Here is a 22,521-nt window from a genome sequence, read left to right on the forward strand (position 1 = left end):
CCAGCCAGGGCTTTGTAAGGATTTGGTTCACACAAGGGTTAACATGAACAGCGCTATGAAACTCGTGGTCTTTAAAGATGTTTTTTTAACTGCGTGTTCTCTTTCTCTGAGCCCCTGGGAGCAATGTCTTCTGGTGTTAGGGCAGGAGCGGTTGTGCTTCCCTGAGCAGGTGGCTTATTTTATCTTGAGGACACGGAGGAGCCGTTAGCCAAACACGTTTCCCTCTGTACTGGCTGCAGAGCTCTGCCAAATTGGGGCCCACCCCTCAGGCTTGGAGGATTGGCTGGGAGAGGCCCCTGGCCTCACCCAGACCTCATGGTGCCTTTTCTGCTCCTACTTCCTCTTCGCTAATGCCGCTCTCCAGGCGTCTGGATCGGGAAGATGGGGCAAGGGGGACTTTCAGGAATCCTCTCCTCTCCCTACTGCCACCAGACAACTGTCACTTCTCGTGCAGCCCTGCCTGCTCTGCAGCAGGACCTGCTGACCCCGGCGCTGCCTCCCTGGGTCCTGTGCCCACGCTGCACTCGCCCCTCCGGAGCAGCCACTCCACAAACAGGACAGCATGGCAACGCGCCCTGTGCAATTAAGGATGATTTATTTCTCTGTTAGAGACACCGGGCCTGTGAGCGTTTCCCGCGAATCCCGGCAGAGTGCTGGCTGAGCTTGTACGAGATGTTCGGCAATTAGTGCCGCGTGGAGCCGCTCGCCAGCCCGGCCTGCACGGGTTTAAGAAGGGGCAGCCAGTGGCCAAGGCACTTGTTGTTGGGACACTTGGGGCCCCTTTTTCCAAACCTCTCATCGCCTCAGCTCAGGGGCTCAGCATGTCGGAATGTCAGTGCCAAGGATGGTCGCCAGCAGCCAGGCTGCCGGGGGTCTTGTACCCGCCCCTCCTTCCCTCATTTGGACCAGGGATCCCTGCGACTCCTAATAGAGTTTTGCTGGCTCATTAATGCTTTTTCTTTTTAAGTTGCAGAGCCTTTTCCTCCTTTTATATCCTGACCTTGTCCCTCCTACTGAGAGGACACCCCTGGCACCAGCCCCCCAGGTTTTATTCCCTCCCTCCCTCCCTCCTGAACACACCCCCTAATACGCTGATGCCTTTCGCTACTGTCAGTTACTTTCTATATAGAGGACTTTAGGGAGCTGTGGGTTTCAGAAGTGAGAAGGGCGTCCGATTCACTGTTTCCTTCCCTGCAGCCCATCACCTGCTCCTGGACCCAGCCACACCTTCTTTTCTGGCTCAGCGGTGGCCCACGGGCTATTCCGAGACCCTCAGGCTTGCTGGGTCTGTCCTCTTTATAACAGGAAAGCTTCCAGACTGCTTGAGGAAATTGTTCAGAAAGCCCTCTCCATTCTTTGTTGCATTTCTCAGTGGAGGAAGCATGTCTGCAGGTGCTGTGGGCCGTGTAGACACCAGTATAGACACCAGTACAGACACCTGGTCTCCGTGTCCGGGGACTGACAGAGTCCTTGCTGTGCTGGGACAAGCACATGCCAGGCTCCCAAAGGAGCCTTTTTAAAATATGTTTTTACTGATTTTAGAGAGAGAGGGAAACATTGATGTGAGAAGGAAACATTGATTAACTGCCCCCTGCACGCCCTCCACTGGGGATCGAGCTCGCAGCTTGGATATGGGCCCTGACTGGGAATCGAATGGGTGACCTTTGGGTGCATGGGATGACACCCAACTGAGGCACACTGAAACCTTCCATGACAAGTGCTGTTGAGATGTGCTGGTGAGTACCCTCGATCTCCTGGCCCACTTCTTTAGTGATCACATCCTGGGGGCCAGGGCTGCCTGTTTCTGGAATGGGGACAGCTGAGCCCTCGTGGTGCTGTTGAGTCTGTGTGTACGGACCTCCTGGGCGGCCAGGCTGAGCTCACTCTGAAATCTGGGCAGGTAGGGTGTCTCCTTACTCTTAATGCTCCTTCCTTGAGGGTCCTCCCCTTTGGGTCTCCCCAGGCACACCCAAACCTCTTGACTTTTTCTCAAGAAACTAAGCAGGAACCATAGGTTTTCCCTTTGTTTAGAGGGGGAAAAACCCTTTCATGTAACCACTGGCTTTTACGAATCCCCTTAGCAGTATCTGGGGTGCCCTGTCAAGGTCCTTCGTTAAATTGATAGAATCGACCCTGGCCTATTTGGCTCAGTGGTTAGGGCATTGGCCGCACATCAGAGGGTTGTGGGTTTGATTCCCAATCAGGGGCATGTGCCTTGGTTGCAGGCTTGACCCCCGGCCCAGTAGGGGCATGGGAGGCAACCAGTCAATGTGTCTCTCTCACATCGATGTTTCTCTCTCTCTCCCCGACCTCCCTTCCATTCTACCTAAAAGGAATGGAAAAATATCCTTGGGTGAGGATTTAAAAAAATTTTTTTGATAAAATTGTTTAGTAACTCGGAAGCCACTCGGGGTTCTCCAGGTTCGTCTGGTGGGATCCTCATAGCTCCTAGGCTGCTTCCTCTCTCAGGGGCCACCAGCACTGGATCTCGTTGGCATCTGTGCTACCGCACTGCCCTCCTCTTCATTTATGGGTCCTTGAGTAGCTGTGATGCATTCTTGTGAGCTAGTGGCTGTGCAAGAACAGAGGCGAGATCCCTGCTCCCAGAGCCTCAGAGGGACACACACAGACGCTGTTTATCCCCCAAGGCGCTATCAGTGGGAGGGTGCACATGTTCTAGGCTGATCAGCCACTGACTTTGGATTGGGCTAGTGCAATGCCAAAAATGTGAGTCATTCAGTTACAGGTATGGATTGCCGTGAACATGCTCCGTTGCCATGGGAACGTGACCATGTATTCATCTCAAAGCAGAAAGGATTCACTCCTGCTCTGGTATGTGGCAGTTTCCCACACCATCCCCCAGGCACATCTGTTCTCCCTAAGGCTGCAGTGTGCTCCGCATCCCCCTCGGACACCCCACCCAGCGTCGCTCCCTCCTGGGCGGGTGCCCTGGTCCAGTGCACATAGTTGACCTCTCACTACTTTTAGGTGCAGCCAATAGCCAACCATGCCTCATATGCTCATTTGAAGTTTCAGTGACCTCATTGTGAAGGAGGGGCAGCAGAAGACCCACTGCTAGTATATTCTTGAGGTGTGGCAGGGTGATGAGGTGACAAGAACTAGGCTTTAAAGTTGTACAGTTTTGGCTCAAGTGCCTTCTCTGTCATCTATGAGCTCTGTAACCTTGAAAAAATATTTCTTTTTCCTCTTCAGTGTCCTCAAAGAGAAGTTGGGATTTCCCCTACTTTACTAGACGATGGGAAGGGCTGAATGAAAGCCTGTCAAAGTATTTGGCAAATCATTTAACAAGTGATCATTCTCTTTCATTCTTTCTCCCCCGGCCATTGAGTTATTGGCGCTGAGGATCCCCAGGAGTTAGCCAGGTGGCTGCCACACCCAGGGACAGCTGTCTAGAATTCAGAACTCTGGGCTGTGGGCCCGGTCTACCTTGGGCCAGTTGGGTGATGTGTCACACAGAATTGCATGGTTGCAAACATCAAAAACTGATTCTAGCTGATGTAAGAGAAGTGGACATACTGCAAAGATCATGGAAGGTCACAGAATGGGCAGAAAGCTGGCAAAACATGAAAACAGGTAGAAACCAAGATGATGAGCGGAGTGAGGCAGGAGATGGGGCAACAGGGCCAATCTTAGAGCACAGATAGTGTGGTCAGGTTGCTTGGTGCTGCCCATGTCAGCAGAGAGCATCGGGAGGCACGGATGGTCACACACCTATGCCCTGTGGAAGGCGGAGGAGCCACCTGGGACCCCTTTGCATTGGTAGTGAGAGGGCTGGCCCCTGGATTAATAGCCTCACAGAGCAAGTGCCCAGGGAGGGAGAGAGAATTCCCTTAAAAAGAAGTGGGTGCTGTTGGGCTGGGTCTAGGACACTGGGTAGCTTAAGCAACAAATGTCTGCTATAGTGCTCTTGAACAAATCTCACTGTGGGCTTCTTTTCTTTTTCTTTTTTTCTTTTTGTGGGCTTTTTTTCTGAAAATGAGAGAATTGAACTAGATGATCTCTAAGAACCCTTTGGATTCTAATAAGACTACTCTAATAATCAAATAGACAACTCTCCCACTGGGAAGCAATATGGATTAGCATTATTAGCCTTCTGAATTTTTCTTTCTCCCCCTGAAACCTCCCGTTCCCCAATGTACATAATTAATAACCATCCTATATAATAAAACCCTAATATGCAAATCAACCGAAAGGTGGAATGACTGGTCGCTATGAACTGACCACCAGGGGGCAGATGCTCAATGTAGGAGCTTCCCCCTGGTGGTCAGTGTGCTCAGCCAGAAGCGGAGGCTCATGGCTGGCGAGCGCAGCGTCGGTGGTGGGAGCCTCTGAGGCAGCACTAAGGAGCAACGAGCCGAACGGTAGGGAGCAGCAAGCAGGTGGGCAGTAAGGAGCGAGGGGTCCCGGACTGGGAGAGGGCACAGGCCGGGCTGAGGGACCCCACCCCCACCCCCAGTGCACGAATTTCATGCACGGGGCCTCTAGTGTTTTATAAAATCCATGTAATTTTTAATGAAATTTATTTACAGAAATTAGAGATTATAACAAATGTGTCTACATCTGTATTTTTAAAATCAACTTTACTGAGCTATAATGTACCAGAAAGTAAAATGCATCTACTTTAAGTGTTCAGGCCAGTGACTAGACAAATGTATCCACCCATGTATTCAGCGCTCTAATCAAAGTACAGGACATCTTTCCAGAAAGTTCTCTCATGCCCATTGGCAGTCAGTCCCTACCTCTTCTCCCACACATGTCCTCAGGCCACCTCTGATTTCTACCCTATGGATTAGTTTTGCCTATTGTAGGATTTCATAGAAGTGGGTCATGAAGTATGCACTCTTGGTTTCTTTTGCACAGGATAATGTCTGAGATTTGTTCATATTGTTGTATTGATGGTTCATTCCTTTTTATTGCTAAGTAGGATCCACCTCGTTGAATCCACTCTGATTTTCTTATCCATTTGTCAGTTGATGGACACTTGGGCTGTTTCCAGTTTTTAGCTGTTGTGAATAATGCTGCTGTGAACTTTGGGGTGTAAGTATTTCAGATGTGTTTTCATTTCTGTTGTGTGAATACCTAGGAGTGAAATTGCTGGATCATAGGGTAAGCGTATGTTTAACTTGATAAGAAACAGCAAAACTATTTTCTGAAGTGGCCGCCCCTCTTTCTCATTGCTCACAGCAGTGTCTGCGCATCCAGCTCCTTAGCTTTTTGCCAGCATTTTTTTCTTTTTTTGGTAGCCATTCTAGTGAGTACGAAGTAGTTTTTCACTGTGCTTTTAACTTGCATCTTCCTGAGGATTAATGATGTTGAGCGTTTTTCATGTGCTATCACCATCTCTGGATTTGACGAGTATTAACATTTGCCAAATGTCAATCAGAAATAACACTTACTTGGCATTAACAATCCTTGTGTCTTCCTTTAATTCTGTTTCTTCTCTCCTTCTCTCCCTGGAGGTAACCACTGTTCTGTGGTTGGTGTATCTTTTCTACAAACATGTTTAAAATTTGTAGTACCACATACGAACCCAAAATAGTATTCGGTAATGTTTTTTGTGTATTTTTAAACTGACAAGGAACATGTCATGCTGTATTTATCTTTTTGCAGTTCGCTTTTTTTCTCTTACATTTTTGAGGTTTATCTCCACTGAAACGGCTAGACAGAAATGGCTTTACTTGCTGTACAGTGCCCTAGCATGTGCAAATTTCACAGTTTAACCCTCGGGGTGGGCATTTTAGGCTATTATAAGCAACCTACGGGGTTTGTCCTTGTGCATGGTATCTCATGGGACACGCGTGTGAGTGAGCATTTTTCTGGGGCTAGACACCTCGAAGAATTTCTGGATTTTGCTAACGAGTGCCACAGTGTTTCTCAAAGAGGTTTTGCAATTATAAATACGCCGCCACCCACAGAGTTGGAATTTCCACTCCCCTTGCCAACATGTCAGACTTAGGGCTGCCATCCGAGGGTGTGAGATCTCGCACCTTCGGTTTAACTCCCTTTGCACTTCCTTCATTGCTCATTGGGGCTGTTTATATTTTCACGTGTGTGTTTGTGGCTCGGGCCTCTTCTCTGTGTTTGCTATTCATACCCAGCTCACTTTTCTACCAGGTTGTGTTTTAATCACCGCTTTCTCTTCACTTGTCTTTTTTTACCGTGTGTTTGTCATACCCAAGTTTTCTCCTTCTCTTGCACCAGTTCTTTCCCCAGACTCTTTGGCAGACCCATAACATTCCCTGAATCCTGCCAACAGGAAGTAACCTGTCAAGGCTGCTTTTCCCACTGGTGATAGAAGAATCGATCTGCCCTGGTTTGGTCTCTCTCTTCAGGACGGTGGTCAGCTGTCATCTTGGGATCTTCGTTCCTTTGCTTCTCTTCTGCTTTTGGCCACTTCTTGGGTCTCAAATTTCCCACTTTTATTTTTGTTTTCTTCCTTGTTTTGTTGGAGCACGCACTTCACTAACTTCCTGGAAAATAAATGAGTCTTATCTGAAACCTGCAGTGTGCAATCCTTTGCCTAATCGCCCTGTTTTCATGAACACTTCTCACCCCATCCTCCAGGTGTCCCTGAGTCCAGGAGTTCTGCCCTTGTCCCTCTGAGTGTTGGTCTGCCACTTCCTGCAAGTGGGGCAGTGGGAGTCACTTGCGGTCAAGGGTAGGGAGTGATCTAAGAAGCAGTCCCCACCTTTTCAAACTTCCACCTTGTAGATAACCTTGTGCCTCTGAGTCTTCCTGGGCCTCTCTGAAGTTCTGCATTATAAGTTGGCTTGTTTCTTGTGGCTATTTACCCTTGAGGTCAGGAAGATTTCCGTTTTCTACTCTATGCTAACTCATTATCATTTATCCAATTGTTTTCAGTGGTCTAAAATGTTGTGGAGCCCTAACTGGTTTGGCTCAGTGGCTAGAACGTCAGCCTGTGGACGGAAGGATCCCGGGTTCGATTCCAGTCAAGTGTACATGCCTGGGCTGCGGGCTCTATCCCCAGTAGGGGCATTCATTGATGTTTCTATCTCTCTCTCCCCTCTCCCTTCCTCTCTGAAATCAATAAAAATATTTTAAAGTCCTGACCGGTTTGGCTCAGTGGATAGAGCGGCAGCCTGTGGACTGAAGGGTCCCAGGTTTGATTCCGGTCAAGGGCATGTGCCTTGGTTGCGGGCACATCCCCAGTGGGGGGCATGCAAGAGGCAGCTGATCGATGTTTCTCTCTCATCGATGTTTCTGACTCTCTATCCCTCTCCCTTCCTCTCTGTAAAAAATCAATAAAATATATATATTTAAAAAATATTTTAAAAATAAATGTTGTGGATATGTTTCATTTATTGCCAATTCTTTCTTATTTATTTATTTATTTTTTTGTGGTTTTTGTATCTATTTTTCCCCCAGTCATTTCTAATGGGATTTCAGGAAAGCATGGAGATAAACAATCTGTTTCTAGTCATCCATTTTAAACATAAGTATTCTATTTTATGATTGTTGCTAATATTTAGGAATGGATATTGCTTGCTTTTATACATAGATCTCGAACTGTCTTATTAGTTCTGAATGTTTGTAGAATTTCTTGGATATTTTGGGTAGGCAGTTATATGAAGATGGCAGCAGTTTCTTTCTTTGCAAACCTTATATTTTCCTTTTTTATATTGCTTATGGTGATGTGAGATCTTCAGTATAGTATTGAAAAGAAGCAGAAGTGGTGAGCAGCCTTGTCTCATTCCTGACTTATATTCGGTACGGAGTTTATTCTAATCTCTGAGGGTTAGCATTTGTAGGACTAAGAAAGTTTTGTTCTAGTCCTAGTTTGTGAGTTTTAATCACAGAAAGGTGCCGAGTTTGGTCAGATTCTTTTTCTGCATCTAGATTATCCTATTTTAAAAAAAATAATATTTTAATGTGGTGAGTTTACCTAATGAGTCTTTGGATGGTTTAATATCCCTCCATTTCCAGGATTTGCTCATGTATATTTAAGACTTTCACAATGTGCCCTGTGAGGTTAGAAGGTAATCTTTAAAATTTTCCTTACTTTTTTTGTTTTTACTTTTTGGAGGTTGGTGTCAGGGTATTTTTAAAAGGAAATGAGAGTTTTTCTGTCTGTTTCTGGAAGAAACTGTGTAAGTGTTATCCTCTCCTTCAAGATGTGAAAAAACTTGTCAGTAAAAACACATATAGACCCATTATAGTTTTTAAGGTACATTTTTTACGGCTGGGTCAGTTCCTTTGGAGGTTACAGATCTATTCAGGTTTTCTATTTCCTCTTGAATCAATTTGTAATTTTTTGTTTTTCTGGAAAATGACCAGTGACAGGAGATAGCAAATAACCGGGTGGTTTCAAGACTTGTGGGAAACAGCACCTTCTGCTGACTCACGCTGCCAACACCTCGAATGTGGGAGGGAGGAGATCGAAGTTGGAGCTTCGCAGGGTGTTTGTATTATTCAGAAGGAGAAAAGAGCTATTGATTAACTTGATGCTTGAAGTCAAGTGTACATGTTAAAAATGTCAGTGTAACCACCTGAGTAGTAGAAATAGACCCTATAAATGCCAAGTTTGTGGGGGTGGGAGGGAGGATAAAGAAAATGCAATCCATCCATTACAAAGCAAGACGGGAGAGAGCAGGAACAGCTAAGAGAAAAGAAAGCATGTCATAATGATGCCCTTTAGGCAGCGCCTCCTCCCAGAGCATTCCTCGGGCGCCCCCCTGGTTTTGTCCCAGCACCGTGTACGCCTGCCACCTGCCACTCTGCACCGTGAGGGCCTGTCTGCCATCTTTGTCTCTTACAGGAGGCAGATTCTTCCTGGGACCGGGCCGGGTCATTTATCTGCTCATTCCCAGTGCCTCACATATAGTAGGTGCCCAATCAATGTTTGACTTGGCCTGGCAAACAAATAAATAAGTGAACCGATGGGCAAATAAATCCTGAAACGTTGCTCTATCAGGGTCAGTGGCTGTGGGGAGACTTTAATCTGATCGCCTTGGTTGATCTGTGCGTTAGGGAGCTGAGGCGGTACCTGCAGCTGGGATCCCACTGGGGGAAAAGTCATTGGGCGGAAGCTGAAACCGCCTATGCATTCCTCAGCTGCCTGTGTAGCTGTTGTGAGCTTGATGAGTACATGGGTCGTGCCCTGAGAATTACCTTGTGCCGGTAAAATAGCCTTGATGCTGCAAGTGAGTGTTTCCCAAACATTAACCCTTGCATAGTTCACCGGGAGCACTGGTTGGTATGGCGATTCTGACGCCAGAGGTCTGGGGAGGGGCTGATGCCTCACTGGTAAGCTCAGTGCTGCAGGTTCATGGGCGTGCTTGATGGAGCCAGGCTTTAGGCCAGGGGTGGGCAAACTTTTTGACTCGAGGGCCACAATGGGTTCTTAAACTGGACCGGAGGGCCGGAACAAAAGCATGGATGGAGTGTTTGTGTGAACTAATATAAATTCAAAGTAAACATCATTACATAAAAGGGCACGGTCTTTTTTTTTTTTTAGTTTTATTCATTTCAACCCACGGTTGCTTTAGGCTGTCACCTACACCAAGGCTCCCCCTCCCCCGCAACCCTCCCACAGGCGCTTCTTCCCCAGGTACTCGGAGAATAGACACAAATGGGAACTTTTCTAACTTCCAGGATTATTACCTGTGAGCTTGCAAGATCCAAGCCCTCGCTGGACAGGGAGGGGTACCCTTGGCTGTCAACCCTTGGCATGACAGGAACGGGCCTGCCCCAGCCTTGTATGGGGTGGGGGCAGGATGAGGTCGCTGAACTACCTGCGCAGGGATCACACTCTTCCTCATTTTCCTGTTTCTCAGGCCGAGCCACACGGCCTGTTTGGACACGTCCCGTGCTGGAAAGCAGCCCTTGTTTTTGCGATTCACGTATCACTTGTCCCTGTGCTCTGGCCCTGCCACACTTTATCAGTGCAATCACAATCCCACTTCCTCGCCTCATTCCTGCCAGCCTTCACCTTGCCGTCGATCCGGGCCCGGGCAGGGAGGCCCTCTTCTTCTGTCTCGGTGTGCTGCCTGCCCTGGGTCCACACAGAGGCAGCTGGCTCCGCACACACAGAATTAGGACATAGGCTGGAGAGCGATGACATCCTGACACCCACTTTCTTCTTCTTTTTTAAAAAATATATTTTTCAGAGAGGGAGAGAGAGGGAGAGAATCATTGATCAGCTGCCTCCTGCACACCCTACACTGGGGACAAGCCCACAACCCGGGCATGTGCCCTGACTAGGAATCAAACCTTGACCTCCTGGTTCATAGGTCGACGCTCAACCGCTGAGCCACGCTGGCTGGGCCATTAGTTTAGGGTGATTGTAAAGTTCCCGTGTGCCTCTCACAGCAGCCAGGGTTGAAATTGCTGCGTTAGATAATGGGGGGAGGTGGCACCATTTCTCTTCCTCCCGCAGTGGGGACTTCAGTATGACCTTAATTTTTCAAGAAACAATTGAAATCTTTATTTTTTCATGGGAAATTTCCTAGTTTTTACATGTTGGCCATTAAATTGAATATTTTTCAAGTGTCTCTGAGCCACACAAAGCCAGGGGGCTGGATTGGGCCCACAGTCCCGTGTGCAGCCCCTGGTCTCATACGGGTGAGCCCTCGCCTCTGATGCGGATGCAGGTCTGGCTGGGGTCCACCTGCCTGTCAGTCTCTGCATGTGTGGCTGTGCGAGCTCACCTTCCCCACCCTGCCCTCCACCCTTTTCTGTTCTGGTTCTTGGCCCCTGACTCAGGGCCCAGCTCTATAGTAATATGTCACTGAGCACAGACCCTGGGGGATTCATTCATATTGTCCCATAACAACCTTATGGGGTAGGTATTCTATTTGGTCCCATTTCTCAGGTGTGAAAAGTCATCAACGCAAGCTCTCAACCACCCCACTGCCTTTCTCTGCTTAGAGTTCTTCAGTGCCCACGGAATGGCCTTTGAGTGGGACCCTGTGACTCTGATTGGGAGCCCGTGGTCGGCTGGACCAGAGTGTTATGTGGTGTTGGGTAGGGAGGGGGAAGTGGGAACCTGGAACGTAGTCCCTGTTTTAGAGAAATGGCACATTTCTCACTTCTGTGTGTTCTCCGCCCCTTAGCCCCACCCTCACTTTCTAGCTATGACCTGACGTGCTCTGAGGCAGCCCTGCCCTCTCTCCCTGGCCTCCTTTTGATTTTGGAAATGTTTTCTCCGTCTAAGGCCAGGCTGGCAGCCAGGCCAGCTACGTGGAGCCTATAGAAGTAGAAACTAGGAAGGAAGGGAGAGCAAGGAGCCAGGCTGTGGCCACAGAGGCTGGCGAGCCAATGAGAACCAGGCGGGAAGAAGGAGCTGGAACCACCCCAGAGCGTGGCTGGGGAGTGGGGTGCACAGGAAGTGGGAGCCCCAGATGGGGCAGGTGTGTGTAGCACATGTGATAAGTGTAGTGTTTCCCCAGACACTGTGCCAACACTGGTTTGGATGGTCTGCAGGCAAGGCTTTCAGTGCCACAGACTCACAAAGGAGAGGGTTTTCCCTCCGCAGTTCTCTCTGCTTCCAGTTCTACTGAGGAAGAGAATTGCGGGTGCTGGGCGAGGACGGCCTCAGCAGGTGGCGTATCCGGCGAGGATGGAGGACCATTGCTTGATTTTCATTGTGGTTATTTTTGTGCTCGCTGTATATTTCTGGCAAATGTTACTAGTTTTTCCATTCAGAGAATGCTATAACATTGTCTGAGAAACAGAGGTGGTGTGTTTTTTTTAAAGTAAAAAAGTGAATCAACAAAAAATATTAAGTACACAAGACAAAAAGAAATATATAATGTGGTCAGCGAAAGACAGACTCCCAGGAGCTGGGTGTAGGGGTTAAAGGTCGTTTCAGTGGGATCTTGGGCAAGTGATTTCACGCCATAGTTGACTCCAGTGTAAGCTGTGAATAATAGTAAATGGGCATCGGTGTGAATACTTAACCCTTTGCACTCCGAACCATTCTGGACATTGGCTACCAGCTACTCGACGCTACTTTACGGCGGAAACGTGCATTTACAGACCCTCGTATTATTTAGTATAATTTTGGAACCAAGTAACGTATTATAATGATATTGGACTTATATGAATTGGGTGACATCGAGGAATGTATATTTGCAAAAAACACAATATTTTATTGTTTATAATTTTGTACAGTATGATAAGTTTTGTAACACTCCCCAATATGCATTGCAGGCTGATTAGTGCATGTTTGACAGTAATAAGTGGTTTGACGCCTGCCACCAGGTGTTTTCCTGTTAGAACACACAATGCAGTCCCGTTTTCTTTGTCCCACATCGGGAATATGTAGTTTATTGTTTAATCCGACACAAAACCCGCTGACATTTCTTGTATATATCTTAGTAATTTTACGATATTTTGATTTAATTTCTTGTGCCATTTCAAGATAAAACTTCAGGGAAACATGCATGTCTCAAAAAGTTGCGTTGAAATAACTCAATTCCCCGTGATCACTAATAAACTGCAATGTCCCCTGAGAGGGGACATCCGAGTGATATGCTAGAATTCCGATGTCCCCTGAGAGGGGACAGCGGAGTGCAAAGGGTTAATATTCAATTAGATGTATGTCATGTGCTTGGCCCAGTGCCTGACACAGAGTAAACTGGTGAGTGGAGGCTGTTCTTGCAGGAGGTGTCCATCAACCTGAAATGCCGCACATGGAGCTGGTGTCCTGGGAAAGTCGAAGGATGAGCACAGGCCAGCCCTGGACTAGCCTGGTTGGGAGGAGTGAGCTCTGTCAGCACAAATGTTGGGAGGCTTGTCTGGGATTTGGTGGCGTGAGTCTGTACTCAATGGGCCCGGCCCAGGGGAGGTCCCTTCCAGTGAGCATTCAGTGGCCAGTGTGCTGCAATGGTGATCGCAGCAGGCCTGAGGTGCTCTCCTGAGGCCTCCTTTGTACCGTTGGCCCTTGGCTGGCGACTGGGAACCTGAGTTTAGGGAAGGTTCCCATCGTTCCCTAAAGGATACAGTTAAGCTCTTCCTACAAACAATTGGGTTTGGAGTCGTCATGTGCTTTCCTGCTGCGATTTGCAATCTGGGTATGTGGTAGGCCAAGGGTGCCTGCAGGGCCAGCCCCCAATGGAACCCCAGGCACTGTCTCTGAGCTTCCCTGGTGGACAGCACTCCCACCACCGCCCCAGGTCGTCGCTGGAGGAATTAAGCTGGCTGCCCGGGAGCGGACTGCTGGGAGCTTGCACCTGGTTTCTTTGGGCCTCGCCTGGGTACCTTGACCCTTCATTGATTTTTGCCTTGTTTCCTTTTGCTGTAAGAAGTGATGGGCTAGAGCAGGACTACATGCTGAGTAATGATTCCTTCAACCCAGGGTGGTCCTGGCAACCCCGATACCGCCAGGCGCTGCCTTTAGCTCAGAGGAGACCCAGGGCTCCATTGCCCCTTTGAGCAAAAGGTCCGCTAGGTCAGACTGAGGGGAGGGGTGCGGTGGGGCTGATGTTCCTTCTGGGAAGGGCTAGCCTGTCAGGATGTCAGTAGTGTATGGGGGGGTGAGGGTGGCTCACTGAGCTTTTCATGAAGCAGCTGAAAGGTTAGGGACGCCCAGGGGGCGTTTTGCTGTGCGGCTCTGTCTTAGCCTGGCTCCTGCTGAATCCTGCAGGACAGATCACAAACCAGTTCTCCCTGGAGGGACCCGGGAATGAGGAGACTGTTGGCACCGTAGTGTCTGAGACACCACACCCTGGCTCTTTACAGCATGTGATGTGACCACACCTCAGGGTCAATGTCAAGGTTGAGGAATGTGGGTATCAACTTCCCTCCAAGGCCTCCAGCTCAGATACGGGAGGAACCGCAATCGTGTCTACTAATTTGGTTCTCTCTTCAGACTTCAGGAAATGATTTTTTAAAAATTGATTTATTGATTTTAGAGAAACAGGGAAGGTGGGGGTGAGAGAGAGAGAGAGAGAGAGAGAGAGAGAGAGAGACATCGATGCCCTGACCGGGGATTGAACCTGGCATATCAGGATGATGCTCTAACCCACTGAGCTACCCGACCAGGAGATGTTTTCCTCTCTCTGAGCACAGCCACCTGGAGCCCGGGTAGGGCAGGGCATGCAGTGTCTGTCTGTTCTCAGGGAACGGTCACATCACGGTCAGAGGGTCACACGGGCAGACATCCCGGGCTTGAGACAGGCGGAGCCGAGGCCTGGTATTTCTATGTGGGTTTCCAGGGAGGTGTTTGTCCTGCTGACCTTTTTGTCTGACGCCCCAGCTGGTCGAGGTGAGGGGAGGTGGGACAGAGTCAAGCTCAGAGAGGTGGGGCATTTACCTGGTGGAGGAGTAGAGGGAGCCAGGGTGAAATGGGAGGTGGAGGAGGGTGGCTGGCCTGGGCTGGAGACTTGGAACCACCCAGGGACCGCCTTGGTTGCTGCTGCAGCGCTGTGGGAGCTCCGTGCCTTGGGAAGCCCAGCGTGCTGCCGGCTTCACCCCCAGGTCCGCAGGCTTCACCCCCAGGCCCGCAGCCACAGCGAAAGCTCAGGGCCGGCTTTGACCATGCGCTTCCCTAGAGCTGGTTCTGCCCCGAGTCTTGTGCGTGTCCTGACACAGCACTTCACTTGGCAGGCGAGGGCTCTGGGATGTGGTCAGAGCCCAGGGACTTTCTCCCAGCTGCTTAGTCCCCTGGGGGTGGCGGCAGCAGCCACCTGCTTCGATCCAGGTCCACCCCATAGGCTGTAGGCATGGCCAGCCTGTCCTCCCAGGGACAAGGGTGGGAATACCTGCTGCGCCCCCTGTGGTGAGCACCTGCATTGCTCCAGCTGGTGGCCCTCTCCTTGTCTTCTCTCGGGAGCCTCTGGCATGGACCTCCCCTCCCCCCGCCCCCTCTACCCAGAGGCCAGAGGCCGCTGACAACAGCTGCTGGTCAGAATCGGTTGAGTTATAAGACATGGTCTCGGCTGGACTCAGCTCCCTGTCACCCTCTCATGCTCTCCCTCAGTCCCCCCACCTGCCTCCTGCTTCCAATACAGAAGGTGCCCCTCCACCCCACCCCACCCGACCCCACCCCACAGATCTCCTGGTCACTGGGAAATTAGGGGCATGTGGGGGGTAGTCTAATCATCTTCCTCTTACTCTGAGGTCAGGTTGCCTCTAACCCCGAGGAAACAGGCCCCTGCCTCCAGTTCCTCAGATGTCCCTGACCAGCGCCCCGCCCCCGCCCCCCACCCCCAGACTGCCAGCCCTGCTAAGCTGTCCTTAGCGTCTCTTGCATGTTTCTACTCTGAGCCCATTTTCCCAACACCCCTGTTATTCCTTCTCTCTGTGCCACACAACTTGCCTAGTTGGTCCCGAGAGTCTATGGAGCCCCAGCCAGGACTTTGCCAGGCACTGGTGTTGGAAAACTTGCTGAGGTGTGCAGGACCTGACCGCCCAAAGGGGCATCAGGGCTCTTCCCAGGGCATGTCACAGAACTCCCACTCCACCTGGCTTCAAGCAGAGGGGGAATGGATAGGTCGGTGACCGGAGCCACTCCCAGGGTGTCAGCTTCAGACACGGTTCCGAGAGGAGCCTCCATGGCAGCATGGTGCGCTGTCCTTCCTGCCTTCCTCCCTCTTCCCCACCAGCCCCTTCTCTTCTGCATCGGCTCCTCTCTCTGGGAGGTTTTCCTGCAGGTGTCAGCAGCTTCAGGCTTGCGTCCTGTCATAATACTACTTTCTTTCCCAATAATTCCAACCAGAGTCCAAGGATTGAGTCTCAGATGACGGATGTGGGACTCCTGCTCATTCCTGAACTAGACACCAGGGCCAGGGGGATGGAATTGCTCATTGGAGAGGTGGGAAAGGTGCTTCCCCGAAGGGAAATCAGGGTGTTCTCCCCAGAAGCGGGGGTGCACATCGCGGTGGCATAGGCACACACAGCGAATAGCTGTCACAAGTCTCTTCCAGCTCCTGGTGGCTGCCCGCATCCCTTAGCTTGTGGCCACATCACTCCAGTCTCTGCGTCCCTGAGTGTCCTCCTTCTCTTCTGTGTGTCACAAAATCTCCCTCTGCCCCCCTCTGGTCAGGGCACTTGGAACGTCATTTAGGGCCCAGCTGGATAATCCAGGATAATCTCATCTGGAAATTCTTAATTTAATTACATCTGCAAAGACCCCTCTCCCCCTTGGCTGCCTGCCTGGTGGGTTCTGAGGCTGGTGAAACACCCTGGGAGCCTAGGGTGGTTTGCAAGCCACCATATCACCCGTCATGTGCTGGGAAATGCCACATGATGCCATTGAGGCTTTCACTCTGCCACAAAAATCCCAACTGCGGAAACCAACCCCGCAGCCCCACACACGATGGGAGATGAAGCTGGCTCGGGAGGTCTTAAAGGAGGCCGAGGGAGAGCGCTGGGGAGCCGCCGCAGCTGCCGCTGCTGGACCCTCGCCGTGGAAAATCCCGCTATCAAAGCATCTTTGAACTCCAGCTGACAGTTACGTGATTAATGTTGGATCTGGGGAAAGCTGTGTTTGGGAAATGGAAAAGGGAAGTGGATGAGCACTCCTGCTACAATGCGGCTCTCTCTGGCAACGGTCTTTGGAGGGTGGTGACTCACTGGGAGACAGCAACAAAGGGACTGCTGTGGCTGCAGCACTTCCTCTGCCCCTTGGAAGTGGGAGCCGGGGCCTGGGTGTCCTAAAGGAGCTTGAGGCCCGTGGCGGGGGGTGGGGGGGGGGGGGGGAGGGCGGTGACCAGCACTTGAGCTGTGCTGGGTGTCGGTCAGGAAGCTGTCGAGGTGAGGTGAGCGGTTAAAGGAGAGGTGATGCCCTAGGAGTTCCGGCGCCAGTGTTACTAAGGGCGTGACCTGGGGCTTGTCCTGACAAAGCCTCAGTCCCACCTGGGGTCCAGGGCAGAGCTGCCACTTGCTAGATGTAAATGCACACATGCACCCCTGGGGTCAGCTGCTAATGACCGAACCTCAGTGTGCTCCTCTGTAATGGGTGTAACTACAGAACTTACCCTGAGGACGGTGGGGAAGATTGAATGAGTGAATGTCACACATGTGTTTACTACTGTGGCTGGAATTTCCTGAAAGTGCAGACAATTGAAGGCCACCTGCCTCCAGCATTGGTGCAACATTAAATGAGATAGTGCACGTGAGTATTCAGAGCAGGCCTTGCCATGCTTCCTGTGGATGCGAGCTCCTTGTGGGCGAGGCCCTCTGTGTCGCTGGTTGCTGCGGTTTCGGGTGGAGAGGAGAGGGGTGCCTAGCGCATAGGAGACGCACCGTGAACTCTGGTTGACGGACCAGCGACGGATGCTGCGTGCTCTGCAGGCGACATCTTGACGCAGGTGGCCCCAGGCCCCGAAGTATCTCAGACGTCGGGTCAGGACTTTGCTAGAGCCATGGCTTCCAGGCTTTGGGACAGACATGTGGCTTTGGAGACAATGCTGGGTAAATGCAACAGAAAAGTTAAATAAGCGCCTCATTGGGCCCAGTAGAGATGGCAGGATAGCAGGGTTCGCCTGGGTTATCGGGACACCTGGGTGCATACCTACATACATACATGGGTGCCTACACACATGGGTGCCTACATACGTGCTTGAGCACTAGGCATCACTGGGCCTCTGCTCATCATTTGATGGGGTGGGAGGGAGCAGGGACTCCTTTTGTCACAATGACAAAAAGGTGGTGCAGGGGCGTCCCCATGAAACCACAGTCACCCCCTGCGGCCCCTCTCCATCCACTCTGGGAAACCCAGCCAGCAAGCAGGACCACAGGCTGGGGTGGGGATGGAGCTACGCTGGGGATCATCCTTTGCAACCTGTAGGGCTTGACAGGCCCCCTGAGTAGCCATCCTGCTCCCCGAGACCATCCCCACCCCCCCGAGCAGCCCCAGCTGCTGCAGCCCTCACCCACCCACTCCCTGGGTGCCCGCAGGCGCTCTGGGTCAGAGGGTGTTTGGTGTGGGCACTGCGGTCTGCAGGGCATTAGGAATATTCATCTGCTGGCGGTGGCTAAACACCCAAGAGGGGACGGGGGCTGGGGATGTGAGCAGCTCTGGCTGCTAATTCAGGGATTCCTAAGACAAAGCATCCCAGCAGCTAAGCAGAATTAGCCTGTTATTTGAAGTTATTCACACAAAGACTTAAATGGTGTATGTGTTCGTGTGCCTTCTGTAAGCAAGATGCATTTATGTTTTTAACATCTGTGTGTATTTTCTGTGTATCAAAGAATCGTTTGAGGATGGTTCCAGAATAGTTATAGAATCTACTTTAAAATATTTAACGAAATAGTAAAACAATTTCTCCTTCACTGTGGGTCAGAGCTTCTCCGTGACCTCCAAAAGTCCTACAGGTAACCTCTCTGTGGAAATGGCCTAGAGTCACAGTCACTAGGGACCAACTCAGACACGGTCATTGTTAAGGGTACCAGCATTTCTCAACCTTGGCACAGTTAACATTTTGGGCTGGATAATACTTTTGTGGGCACAGTCCTGTGCATTGTAGTATGTTTAGCAGCATATCTGGCCTCTACTTCCTAGATGTCAGTAGCCCCCTAGAGCACAATTATGACCCCCTCTCCTCCAAAATATGTCCTCATCCTCGGTCCCAGCCCCTGGAACCTGTGAGTGCTAGGTTGCATGGCAAAAAAGAATTGAGCTTGCGTATGGAATGAAGGTTGCTAACCAGCTGACTTTGAGATGGGAGATCATCCCGGATTATCCCATAAGCAGAAGAAGAAGACAGAAGAGAGAGAACCAGAGAGATGCCGGTGAGAAGAGGACTTGACCCGCCATTGCTGGCTTCTAGGAGGGAGGAAGGACCCAAGCTAAGGAATGCGGGCGGCCTCTACAAGCTGGAAAAGACAGGGAAACAGATTCTTCCCTCGTGCCTCACAGGGGGCACAGCCCTGCAGACACCCGATTTTAGCCTCGTGAGACCCACTTCTGAACTATAGGACTCCCAGATAATACATTCGTGTTGTTGTCTTGAGCCACCGAGTTTGTGGTGATTTGGTGCAGCAGCAGTTGGAAACTGAGGTCCCTGCCCCCATCCCTGGCCCCCATCCTGACAGCCAGTACATGTCCCCTGTGGGGCAGAGTCGGGCCCCCCCCCCCCCCTCTTTCAGAGGCCCTGGCTGTGTGGAAGGCCATAGTGTTTGCCTAGAAACCGGGAGAGCTGAGTTTTTCTGTTCTGTGAGGAGTGTCAGGTTGGGAGTGGGCACCCCCCATGTGGTTGGCTCTTCGAGGAAGGAACCGACGGTGTAAAAGGGGGTGGGTGCCCCAGCTGCGACCCCACCCCCTCCCGGAGGCTGCTGGAGCTGTCCCCCTGTCATTAACGCACAGAATTCCTGTCGCTGCTTGTGCATATGTGAACGAAGCTAGAGAAGAAGCCGAACTCCCTTCAACTGCACCATAAAAGAGAACATAAAAACTCAATAAAACACTGAAATGTCAGCCGAAACAGCATTGCAGGCAGAGAGCTCAGCAGGGAGGGTCAGCACTCCGGGCACTGCTGGCACCGATGTGGGAGTCGTGGGGAGGAGAGGCCGGAGCCCAGCCTGCGCTGAGGGCCACAAGCCTGGGCGCGGGGCCAGGCGCACAGCCCCTTGGTTTCTGGGCCCAACCCCGATGCTGTAATTCTGTTTATTTTGCTGAATATGAAATCCATATGGTTCTGATTTCTCCTTTGTGATCCATCATCTCTGTGTGGCTTCGGAGCCAGAAACCACGTGCATCAGCTTTGAAGTTGTTGTTCTGGGGCAAGTAGGAAGTTGGGCTTTTCTAGGGTTCACTGGGACAACCATCAGGTTCCCTTGGATTTGAGAGTCACTCCCGGGAGTGGGAAGTGGGCTGGCACGGTCGGTCGGGCCGAGGAGCAGGGCCGGTCAGAAGCTCAGAGTGCACTTGCACAGCCAGGAGCCCCTTGCTGGTCCTCCTCTTCATTCCAGGGGTCCCAGCTGAAACAACAGGCCGTTCCATGTCACCTACTGCCACAGGTGGTCAGATGGAGTCATGGCCTTTGGTTCCTCTCTGCAGGCCACGCTTGGGGGCAGACCAAAGGCAGCGGTTGGAAGGGAAGAATAGGGAAGTCAGTAGGATGTGGAGGAAGACGTTGCCTGTATCGTGGTTTCGATATTAAAGGGCCAGCCAGGCCATTCTGTGATGGGCTGGCCTCGCTGGATACCTGGTGTATGGAGGCCAGCGGTCCCCAAATTTCAGCATGTCGTAGGTCACTCACCTGGAGGGCTTGTTCAAACCATCCCAGTTTCTGATTCAGAAGGGCTGGCGTGAGGCTGGGGTGAGGCTGTAAAGTTCGTACGTTCAAACAAACTCTCAGGTGATGCTGATGAGGCTGGTTCACGGTTGGGAACCATTGGTCTTGAAGAAGAAGGGCATCTTTGTAATTAAAGTGGTACAGGGCACATGCAAGGAACAACCAACCAATGCAGGAATAGATGGGACAACAAATTGATGTTTCTCTCTACCCTTCCCTCCCTCCCTCCCTCCCTCCCTCCCTCCCTCCCTCCCTCCCTTCCTCCATTCTTTCTTCTCACCCTCCCTTCTTCTCACCCTCCCTTCTTTCCTCTCTCCCTCCCTTCTTCTCTCTCTCTAAAATAAATTAACAAATAAAAATATTTTAGCCAGGCCGGCACAGCTCAGAGGTTGCGCATCTACCTATGAACCAAGAAGCCACAGTTTGATTCCCGGTCAGTTCACATGCCTGGGTTGCGGCTGGATCCCCAGTGGGGGGCGTGCAGGAAGCAGCCAATCAATAATTCTGTCTCATCATTGATGTTTCTCTCTGTCCCTCTCCCTTCTTCTCTGAAATCAATAAAACTGTATTTCAAAAAGTATTTTAGAAAGTGGTGCTAATAACGACTGGTTCTCAGGACTTTACAGTTTATGTGTCAGGGCCCCGATTTTGGTCTGAATGATCCTGTGGGGAGATGGTGTCATCATCCGTGATTTTTCTTCTTTTTGAAGGTGAAAGTAGCTTTTACTTTATTTTTTATATTGTCATGCAGTAAAATTGACTTGTGAGGGGTATAGAGTTCTATGAATTTTAATATCTATTCTGGATTTATGCAGCCATCTCTGCGTTCACCCCTCCCTCCCCAACTCCTCATGTGTCCTCCATCCCTACAGTTTCGTCTTGTTGAGAATGTTGTATAAATGGAAGCCTGCAGTGTGACCTTTTGAGACTGGCTTCTCTCGGTATCCGTGAGGTGTGGAGGCTGTTGCATGTGTCAGTAGCTCATTCCTTTGTATCGATAAATAGTATTGCACTGTGAGAGGCACTTCCACACGTTCATCAGTTCCTACTGATGATCTTTTGGATTCTTTCCAGGTTGGGATTATTTTTTTTTAAAAAGCTGCTCTGAACATTCATATATAAGACTTTGTGTGGAAAATATGTTTTCCTTTGTCGGTAGGTCCTATTTAAGTGTATTTTTTATCTGTACAGGATACTGCCAAAGTGCGCTCCTGATCCACCAGCAGTGGATGAGGGTCCAGTGCGCTTGGGTCACGTCTGAGTCTAAATGGTGTAAGCGAGTCTGGGAAGGGCTCCAAGTTGTCCACGGCCCTAGCCCCTTGGTTGGCCCTTGAATCCTGGAACCCGGCCCTGCTGCCCTGAAGGCTGCGAACATCCTGCTGCTGGCTGTGCTGCACCAGAGCTAGAAGCAGGACCTGCAGTGCGGGACGGGGCACCGGCGCCATCAAGGCATGTGTGGCCAGGCTACGTAAGGCATTTGCCCAGGGACCAGGGACACAAGAGAAAAGTGGAAAAGGAGGTGCAAAGTAGAAAAGGTGCGCATGCTAGAATCAGAGAGGTGGGAGGCACGAGGGTATTATCCACCCCCCACCCCTTCCTACCTCCCACCCCCACCCCCGACTCCCTTCTCATTCTTAGGCCGAGGCTCAGAGAGGTGAAGCATGTCACTCAGCTCACTGCTGCCTCTGGACTCTGCCTGTGGAGGGCAGTGGCCGCAGCCAGCTTGGCTTCCTGAAGCATCCTTAGTAAGGCAGCAGGGCCACGCGGCTTCCCCTTGGGGCTTGAGGAGTACAGCTTTTGCAAATGGATATACCTGGCGCAGCTCATCACCCTCCCTCAGTGTCGGCCTCGGGCTGGCTCCAGGCAGGAGTTGGCGTTAGGAAGGAACTTGTGCAGGGGCCGTGGCTGCAGCTGACACAAGGGGGGTGACTTCATGGGGAGGAAGAGGTTCATGCAGGGAAGGCCCCTTCTCCGGAGGCCGTCCCGCCCGCCCGGGGGGACCGGGCGCAGCTGCTCTGGAAGGCTGTGGACATGCTTTCCCAATTGCAGCATACTTCTCTTTCATTTTGAATATCATTTGTTTGGTTGCCGTGGCAACGCCGGCTCTATTTTAATGCTAACCTGCGTGGCTGCAACTTTCTATATATAAGGGCTGCTTTGCACAGTGAATTAGCTGATGGCACGGGGAAGCAGCAGATGTGGAGACACTGGCAGAAAATGACCAGCGTGTCAGATCTGCACGCGGAGGGACTGCGGGGCTGAGGTGAGTGACGGCGTGTTGGAGCTGCTGTCTTCGTGC

The 22,521-nt window shown here is 51.0% G+C and overlaps 1 protein-coding gene across 3 annotated transcripts in view; it reads left to right on the forward strand.

The window, feature by feature from the left end:
• GAS7 (growth arrest specific 7) overlaps positions 1–22,521 on the forward strand; it is a 208,933-nt gene that overhangs the window by 76,440 nt on the left and 109,972 nt on the right. Inside the window, exon 1 of one of the 3 annotated variants that reach the window (XM_070395598.1) lies at positions 22,402–22,485. The exons of the other annotated variants lie outside the window; for them this stretch is intronic. The gene's annotated coding sequence lies outside the window, so the exon portion shown is untranslated. Of the gene's footprint in view, positions 1–22,401; positions 22,486–22,521 lie in introns of those variants that run through there. 3 annotated transcript variants of the gene reach the window in all.

This window comes from Myotis yumanensis, unplaced genomic scaffold (assembly GCF_028538775.1).
Source record: "Myotis yumanensis isolate MYYU_CA2020_CCGP unplaced genomic scaffold, mMyoYum1.0.hap1 SCAF_16, whole genome shotgun sequence".
Classification (NCBI taxonomy): domain Eukaryota; kingdom Metazoa; phylum Chordata; class Mammalia; order Chiroptera; family Vespertilionidae; genus Myotis; species Myotis yumanensis.